At 33.0% G+C, this 8,595-nt stretch overlaps 1 protein-coding gene across 1 annotated transcript in view; it reads right to left on the bottom strand.

Annotated features, from left to right (window-relative positions):
• Nucleotides 1–3,545: 3,545 nt before the first annotated feature.
• Nucleotides 3,546–8,595, bottom strand: part of LOC107465608 (bifunctional TH2 protein, mitochondrial) — a 25,793-nt gene continuing 20,743 nt past the window's right edge. Inside the window, exon 7 of the transcript XR_008002722.1 lies at nucleotides 3,546–3,703. The gene's annotated coding sequence lies outside the window, so the exon portion shown is untranslated. The remainder of the gene's footprint in view (nucleotides 3,704–8,595) is intronic.

The raw sequence follows: 8,595 nt of genomic DNA, 5'->3' as shown, positions 1-8,595 counted from the left end.
TGATGTGCACGCATCACACGCCCTTCTTTTTGGCTTGGATTGGCGTTGTACGCCACCTTCCTTGGTTCTTCCAGGGCTTCTTTGTTTGTTTCTCCTCTTCTTTGGCATTGCCAAAGACCTCTCGAAAATCTCTTAAACATATCAAAGCTCAAGAGAACTCCACATAAAATCAATTAAGTCACAAGAATCTCAAATATAATAAGAAAATCGCTAATTTTATTCAACGGAATAATGAAGAAAAATAACTATAGATGATCATGCATCATGCACTACATAAATAATTGTAGAAATGGTGAATTTTTATTACCATGGAATTGGTATTTTTATCTAATGGGAATTGAGAATGGTTTGGTTTATAGATTTTTGTTTCTAAATTATTCTTTTATTACATATATGAATAAATAATAATCCGATTCTTCTACTCGGAAATTAAATAGGATTCTTAGTGTTTGTTTATTTTTAAGGAAAATAAAGGCTAATCATATTTAGACGAACGAGTGAAAATTCAATCGTTAAAATATGCCTTGTAATTATAAAAAATTATTTTAAGAAATTGTTAAGAAGATTTAATTATTAAAAAAAATCTTTAATACTAAAATTATTAAAAAGGATTAATATTTATAATATTTAAAATGAACGACTAAATTTTTTTATAAAGAGACAAATATATCTTTAATTATTTCTTTATTTATTTTTCATGATTATTATAGCAATGACTTCCATTTTTCTTAAAATTTTGGCCATCTTCATAATTATTTAATTTCTTATTTATGCGATCTTTTATCTTTTCTTTCTCTCCTAGGCTACACTAATTAAACATGATGCTTAGATTTTCAATCCAATATATAACATCCAATTTTGTAATATTTTAAATTTTAATAATAATTTTAAAAGTATTATTTTGTTAAAATGATACTTTTTAAATTTATTATAGATGTATATAACTAAAATCACCATCAGTTAAATAAAAAAACTACAATACTATCAGAATTTAAATTTAAGATACGTATGAAAATCCCAAATACTAAGATAATAAATTTAATCAATTCTATGCTAATTTTTGTGATAACTTATTAATTTAAATCAATCGAACATAGTCATTGTTAATCAAAAAGAAAATACATAACAAAAGAATTCAAGAGAATACTACAAAACCTACTTCATATGGGAGCTAAGAATCTACTTCGGGTGGTAACCATGTTATGGACAATCAACTGCTGAAGAAACTGTACATGCTCATGGAAAAATAGTTCCTTAGATAAGTTTTAAATGGATGTATGAATAAGCTGTGACTTTTGCAGTGAAGATGGCCAAGATTTTAGGAAGAATGAAAGTCATTGCTATAAATATTATAAAAAATAAAGAAAAAATAAATTTAAGAATATATTTGTCTCCTTATAAAAAAAATTTGGTAATTTTTTTTAAATATTATAAACATTAATCATTCTTAATCATTTTGGTATTAAAGGTCCCTTTTAATAATTAAATTTTTCTAACTTCTTTTAGAGTAATTTTCCTTTATAAGTATTGCCATTTGCTTGTAAATATTGGCATTTGTCAAAGTTGTGGATAAATGCAATTGATACCACCATACTTACAAAGGTAATATGAAGGTAAGAATCTCAATATTTGCAATATTTTAACTGAGTTCCAGCTGTGAACCAAAATTTGAAACTATGACCAAAGATATGCTTTCATTGCAGCAAACTTGGCACCATTAATTTAACATTCATCACTAACATCAAACCCGCCATCAACCACTAACCAGAAATCATCTATAACAATTTACACTTTCTTTTCAGTACGCTTCTGAACCAAATACTTTGCATTATTGATTGAATTTGCTCTGCCATTCAAACAAGGCAGTGACTCAACAAGGGCTTTGGGACCTACTTATGAGTACACTACACTGAAAGGTGGCAAGTTTGTTACAAAAGAGATTATCTTGTCATTAAGGTTATTAGAATGGTTGATTAACATGGAACAATTGCTTGACATTTTTGTCTTTAAATAGCATTGATCCCCTGTCATGCCTCCTACCACAGAGGATTATACAATAGAAGTAAAAAAGGGAAACGAATAAATGCCTCAAGTTAAATGAAATATAATGAAGAGAAGGAAAGAAAAAAGGAACTAACTACCAATAACAGAATGTAACTAACTTTCTAACATTGACACTAACTAACTTATAGATTAAGTTAAGCATGTAGCATAATATCTCCCCCTCAAGTTGGCAAGTATATATTTAGCATGCGAAAACTTAAAACTTAGGTTAGTAAACTGAGCCAGTCTCACTAGTTTGGTAAAAACATCAGCCAGTTGATGCTGAGTTCAAACGTGGATGAGTTTGATGAGGTCTGCCACCTCTCTTTCTCAAACAAAATGATGGTCAATCTCAATGTGTTTAGTCTTCACATAAAATGTGGGATTGGCAGTAATGTAAATGGCTGATTGTGAGTTATAACATAGCATTGATAAAGGGACTTAGACCTTGAAATCAGAAAGAAGTCTTCTGAGCTAAGTTAGTTTAACTGCCACTGATGTCATTGATGGACACATTTTAGGAGAAAAGTATTATTGATTAAACTGTCTTGGAGCCGTAAAAAGTGCAAATTCTCAATACATTATAAGTACGAAGATCTTTTTCAGTATTTCTCAAAGACTGCTTTTTTCAGAGAACGAGAAACTAATGCAGACATATATTATTAGAGTTGGTGAAAGTTTTTTGTATCTAGCAAAATAGTATGTAATGTATAGATAATTGTGGAGTAACAACGACGCTAAAATGGTGATTAGTGGGTAAGTTAATTGAGATTTTATCATTTTCAATTTTAGCAATACTTTTCGGATCAAAATTCTCTAAAAAACAAAAATTTGTAAAGTGAAAAAATAAACATTTAATCACAGTTGAATTAAAATAAAAAAACTTAAATATCGTAAAAATTACAAATTCAATGGTAATTAATATCTTACTTTATTATTTTACCAATTTTCTCATTTTAAAAAATTTAAATTCTAGTTTTCTGATATATATTCTCTGAGAATGCAGTTACTCATTTGAGAGAAAATATTATGCACTTAAAATATATTCTTTTTAAATTATAATCAATATCTTCTCAACCACACTCGGCGTTAAAGGAAATAATTTCGAATGCGTGTTTCTAGGTTTCTTTCTTTATTTGTTGTTTTATCCATATGCAAGGATTATAAACATATAACCAAGGATTAAAACAGCCAAAGAAAAAATTATAAACAGATAATAAAATAAGAATAAAAGTGGCCCAATACAAAGATGCACATCACTTCGGCATCTGCATTCATAAATGACCAATGAGTAAACCGAGAAAACACAGGATCTTTGCCAAATTCTTAAAAAAATGGAACAACAATAACCTACTAAAATACCAGTACAAGACTTCACAGTCTGAATTGTTGTCCTGATCTAATAAGCATTTGATTATTGCTGTCTGAAATTTCTCATACCTGGCAACATTTCTGGGAGGGAAAAAAGGTAACAATAGCCATGATCACAGAAATTTCAAAGAAAAACCTTGAGCACATTCCAGAATTCTGCAGATACCCTGGTGACAGCACATCCATAGAACATTTAATCAGACTGATACCATATCTCTGAATTGCCACGGCCTGTAAGAGAAGCAAGAGAGACAGCAGAAAATCTATGGCCCCTTATAAAATTAGCCACCTGCTAGTATATTCTGTATTGCACTATATATTTATATATGTTCCTTTCTTTTTAGTTTAGCATGAATTTAGGTGTGCAAGACACAATACTAACAACCCAAAATAAAAGCATGCACTTCAGCCCAACTAGAAACTGTATAAAGAATGCCAGATAAACTCTTCCAATTAGAACAGCTTTCTTCATTGTATTCTTTCTGTTTCTTAACCAACCCAGAAAACAATGGGACAAATGTAACACAGAATTGTGCCCCTACACTCCTAAGGATTGAACTTGAACCAATAACGATTCCTATATCTGCTTCAAGTAGACAAAGTAAATCACCCACCGAGTCTCCAATATAAACAGATAATTTCTTTTTGTCATCACATTGGAATTCTTCAATATATCGCGAAAAGCTTGGACTTTGTCAATGGGAGACTCCACCTTCTTAAGAATTTCACCCGAGGAAACAGATCCCTCATAAGTGAATTCATCTGCATGGACATCCAACTCCTTTAAATCAGTTGTTAGAAAAATAATTTGCCTATTTAATTAAGTTGCCAAATTTCCAACTATAAAAAATAAACCACTTGAAGGCAACTAAGAAAGAAATCAAGAATTACTAAAATCACATAAAAGAAACAGAGGCTTGATCAAAGAAACAATTACTCCACAAAAAAGTGCACATATGTCCAACAGATAAACATGACCAAGAAAGCAAAGAATAAGTAGCACTTGGTGATTCAGTTCTTTCTGATAAGCCATTCCAACACAAAAAGTAATGCTTTACCATGTCAAAATATGAAGAGTAAGTCGGTAACTTAAAAATACCATGCTTCATAATAAAAGCTGAAGATATATTCTGCCATCAAATCTTCTGAAGTTAAAAATTATCTACATCAAAGTTGTGATTCGTGTAGAAAACCGTTGAACGTGGCTCAAAATTGTAGCATAACTTTCCAATTTTTTTGTACAACAATAGAATTTATCTCATAACAACTATGAGCAAAGTATGAAACAAAGTCCTTCGCATTTCTAAACAAATTATCAAAAGAATGGTCATCCACTACAACTCAATACACATAAAATTTCATGATTCTCACAATGCTGTTGCCCTCCTTATTCCTGACAGATACTCTTAAATACACCATGAATAGGAAGGGTTACAACACAAAACCCATGACAGACAGACATATCCTCTCTCATACTAGATACAAGCCCACTTTTTATAATCGGCTGGATTTCCTTGACATGTCTTTAAGAAACGGCACAAGTTGTTGAATTCTCGGGTATACTCAACAACAGACATTTCCTCCTGCTTCAACTGCCTTAACTCTAATTCCTTTGCAATGCAAATTGCTTGCGAAAAATATTTTCCATAAAACTCCTTCTTGAATATATCCCAAGATATATCGGTTAGTTCCACCTGAAAGGTATGACATTGCTCCTGCCACCAAACACTGAGCATCTTCCTTCAACATACGGGTTACTATCTCTACAGACTATACTTCGGGAACACGCTGAGTGTGCAAAAACCTCTCCATGTCTCAAAACCATGGATCAGCCTCCAAAGCATTGACATTTCTATTAAACTGAGTTGGGCCACTGTTAAGGAAGTCAGTAAGAGTCATAGACTTATAATCTCAACCAACGTTGCTTGTACCAGCACCAAAGTTCCTACCTTGATGTCCTCGTGTCGATTCGGTCATAAGTTTCTCTCTCCGAGTACCTCGCCCGGATCCGTGAGACGCCATTTGATCCCTGTTCACACCAAACAATTGATACGAAGGTGATCAGTCTCAATATCTCAAGTTTAGTGCTTTAGAGTCCCAAATGCATGTTCACGAATAAGTATGTTGCACACATCAGTTAGATATCCTAAGTAGCATATACACAGAAAACAAAGTATGTCCAAAAAGCATAGTCAGTCCATCCCTCAAGCTCTACAGGAACGAACTGTTCTGATACCATAATATAACACCCTATCGCGTAGAGCTTTACGCTTAAGCTATAAAACAAAATTGGTGTGGTATTACGACATCTAAGATATAATATATACATAATAATAGTTGAAAGAAATTTATAACGAGAAGCTTTGAAGGAAAATTTAAACAAAAGTCGCAAAACGAGATGCACAATGCTCACATAAACGGAAACTTGTATACGAAGAAAAGTAAAGATACACACACACACACATATATATATATATATAGGATCAGAGTGTCAATAGATACAGGATACCAAGCTTCTAACTTGACCTGTGAAGTCAGGTCGGTCGGATAATATTTACATGCATATATGCAATCCAAAGTCTCCCAAAATACTCAAATAAACCCTAGTTCTACATCAAACCTCTAAGAGTTACAAAAATAAAACATACACAAAGGAGAGTCTAAACATAAATTGATATATATACATAGTCCAAAATCAAAATACATCAACCCGACTTCGCCTGCAATAGAAACTCCAGACACCTAACGAGGTACTTCTCGACCTGCATTTGAAAAAGACAACATGTGTATGGAATGAGAACCGCAGATTCTCTGCATGGTAATGGAGACTACATAAATAATATGCAAGGTCCTGAAAAAGTCAGGGACAATGCTAGAACTCTGACACTTAGAATAAAAACTTAGAGTGATACTTTAAACAAAAAACCAAGTGAACTATCTATGGTACTTAGGTTCTAGTCCAATTTTAACTTAACACCTCAATCTCTTCTACCTCCAATCCTCCAAACTCCGTGGAACTGCCCTTGTCACTCCTTCGACAGACAAAGGGCCTCCTAGTTGTACAGACAAACAATACAAACAAGGAAAACAGAAATAAGATGCAGTTACAGCAGGTAAAACATATATCAATTAAGCATAGATAATCAAATAGGCAAACCCAAGTAATGCAAACTCAAACAAGATAAAAAAAATGCATATGATGTATGCCTTTCCTACTGGCCGTGGGCTCACATGTTGATTACCTTGCTAGAACCGGACACAACCGGTAGCTAACCCGGATATTTAACTTAACACCTCAATCTCTCCTTCCTGCAATCCTCCAAACTCCGGTGGTACTGCCCCTGTCACTCTTTTGACAGACAAGGGGCCTCTCAGTTGCATAGACAAACAATACAGACAAGGAAAACACAAATAAGATGCAGTTACAAAAGGTAAAGCATGTAGCAATTAAGCATAGATAATCAAATAGGCAAACTCAAGTAATGCAAGCTCAAAAAAAGACAAACAAATGCATATGATGTGTGCCTTTCATACTGGGCATGAGCTCACATGTCGATTATCTTGCTAGAACCCAATTGACGTGAGCAGAGATTGGCAGATTAAGAATTATTTAGAAAAATGGCGTTGCGAGTACAGTTCTTAACCGGCGAAATTCACTCATCAATTTAGAAAAGAGTTGTCATAAATTTTAGAAAAAAAATACTGGGAGTATGAGTCCCAGGTCGTCTCCCAACGAGTTACAGGAAAATGTGCTATTTTATCAATCAGAGATTTTCCAAATGGGTTTTTGAATTTGATACACAGAAAATTAAATTAGAGAATTCATATGATTTAAATAAAATCTTGACTGGGAGAAGATTAATTGGAAGTTCTATCCTTGTTGGAATTTTGTCAAGATCAATTAATAATTAGTCATTGTTTTCATTTAGTTAACCCTCAACGAATGAAGGAAAGTCAAATCAAAAGTCAACTTCTATTCACAAGTCCTAATCCTCTCCCTTGGGAAGGATTAGAGTTAGTGACTAACAAGCCAACCAACAATGAACCAATTACAATTGAACTCCTGAGTATTCCAACTCAAAGTTCTCCTTTTAATCAACTCCTAATAAAGTTGGAAAACTACTCCATCATCATAAATGTAGACTTCACAAAATCAATGGAAAAAATAAAAAGAGACATAACAAAACAATAATGAAAGAGATTAATTAAAAGTAAAAATAGTTTTGTATTAATAAACTCTGAAAATAATCCAATATCAACTCTGGACAAATTAAGAATATGGAAGAGTAAATGAAAAGTAAATAACAAACTATAATGACCAGTTCCGGAGGTAGACTCTTCTCAAAAGCCAAAGCTAAAAATCTTCAAATCCTAATTTATGAATGTTGATAAACCCCGTTTTGACGATTTATCTTGTATTGATTTTAAGAGATTTTATCACCTTTTACCCACATTTATCTATTGAATTAGCATAGTTTTGTGATTGTCTCCTTATTTGTGCTTAGATGTGAAAACATGCTTTTTAGGACTTAAAATAGCTAAATCAAATTCTCCTTGATTCCATTAGATGCCTTGATATGTTTGTTAGTGATTTCAGATTGAAAAGGGCTAGGAATGGATCAAAGGAGTGAAGAGGGAAAGCATGCAAAGTGGAGAAATCATGAAAAGCCAAAGAAGTTGAACTCACCCATGGACGCGCGCACGCACCTGGCGCTTGCGCGCACCTTGCGAATCACCCCATGGACGCGTACGCGTGCTGTGCGCGTATGCGTCGATGCTGGTTTATGATTTTTTAATGAAAACATGACCAACGAATTCTCAAGGGTTGTGGGGCCCAATCTCAACCAACTTTGGCGCCTAAACTGCTATTTAAAGCCAAGGATTGAAGAGCAAAGGGGATTCCAATCATTCACACTCACTAGGATTAGTTTAGAGGTAGTTTCTAGAGAGAGAAGCTCTCTCTTCTCTCTAGAATTAGGATTAGGATTAGGTTTAGTTCTTAGATCTAGGTTTTAATCTTTGCCTTCTTCTACTTCTATCTCTCAATTCTTTGTTGCTACATTCATCTTCTTCTATTCTTTTGTTGTAATTCCCTTTATGTTGTTCTTATATTTTGTTGTAGATCTAGTATTGTTCCTTCTACATTCTTCCAATTCAATAAGAGGTAATTCATAATAATTG

The sequence above is a fragment of the Arachis duranensis genome, chromosome 9, assembly GCF_000817695.3.
Source record: "Arachis duranensis cultivar V14167 chromosome 9, aradu.V14167.gnm2.J7QH, whole genome shotgun sequence".
Classification (NCBI taxonomy): Eukaryota; Viridiplantae; Streptophyta; class Magnoliopsida; order Fabales; family Fabaceae; genus Arachis; species Arachis duranensis.
The sequence above is the reverse complement of the archived record's forward strand: the minus strand, read 5'-3'. Positions and strand labels throughout refer to the sequence as shown.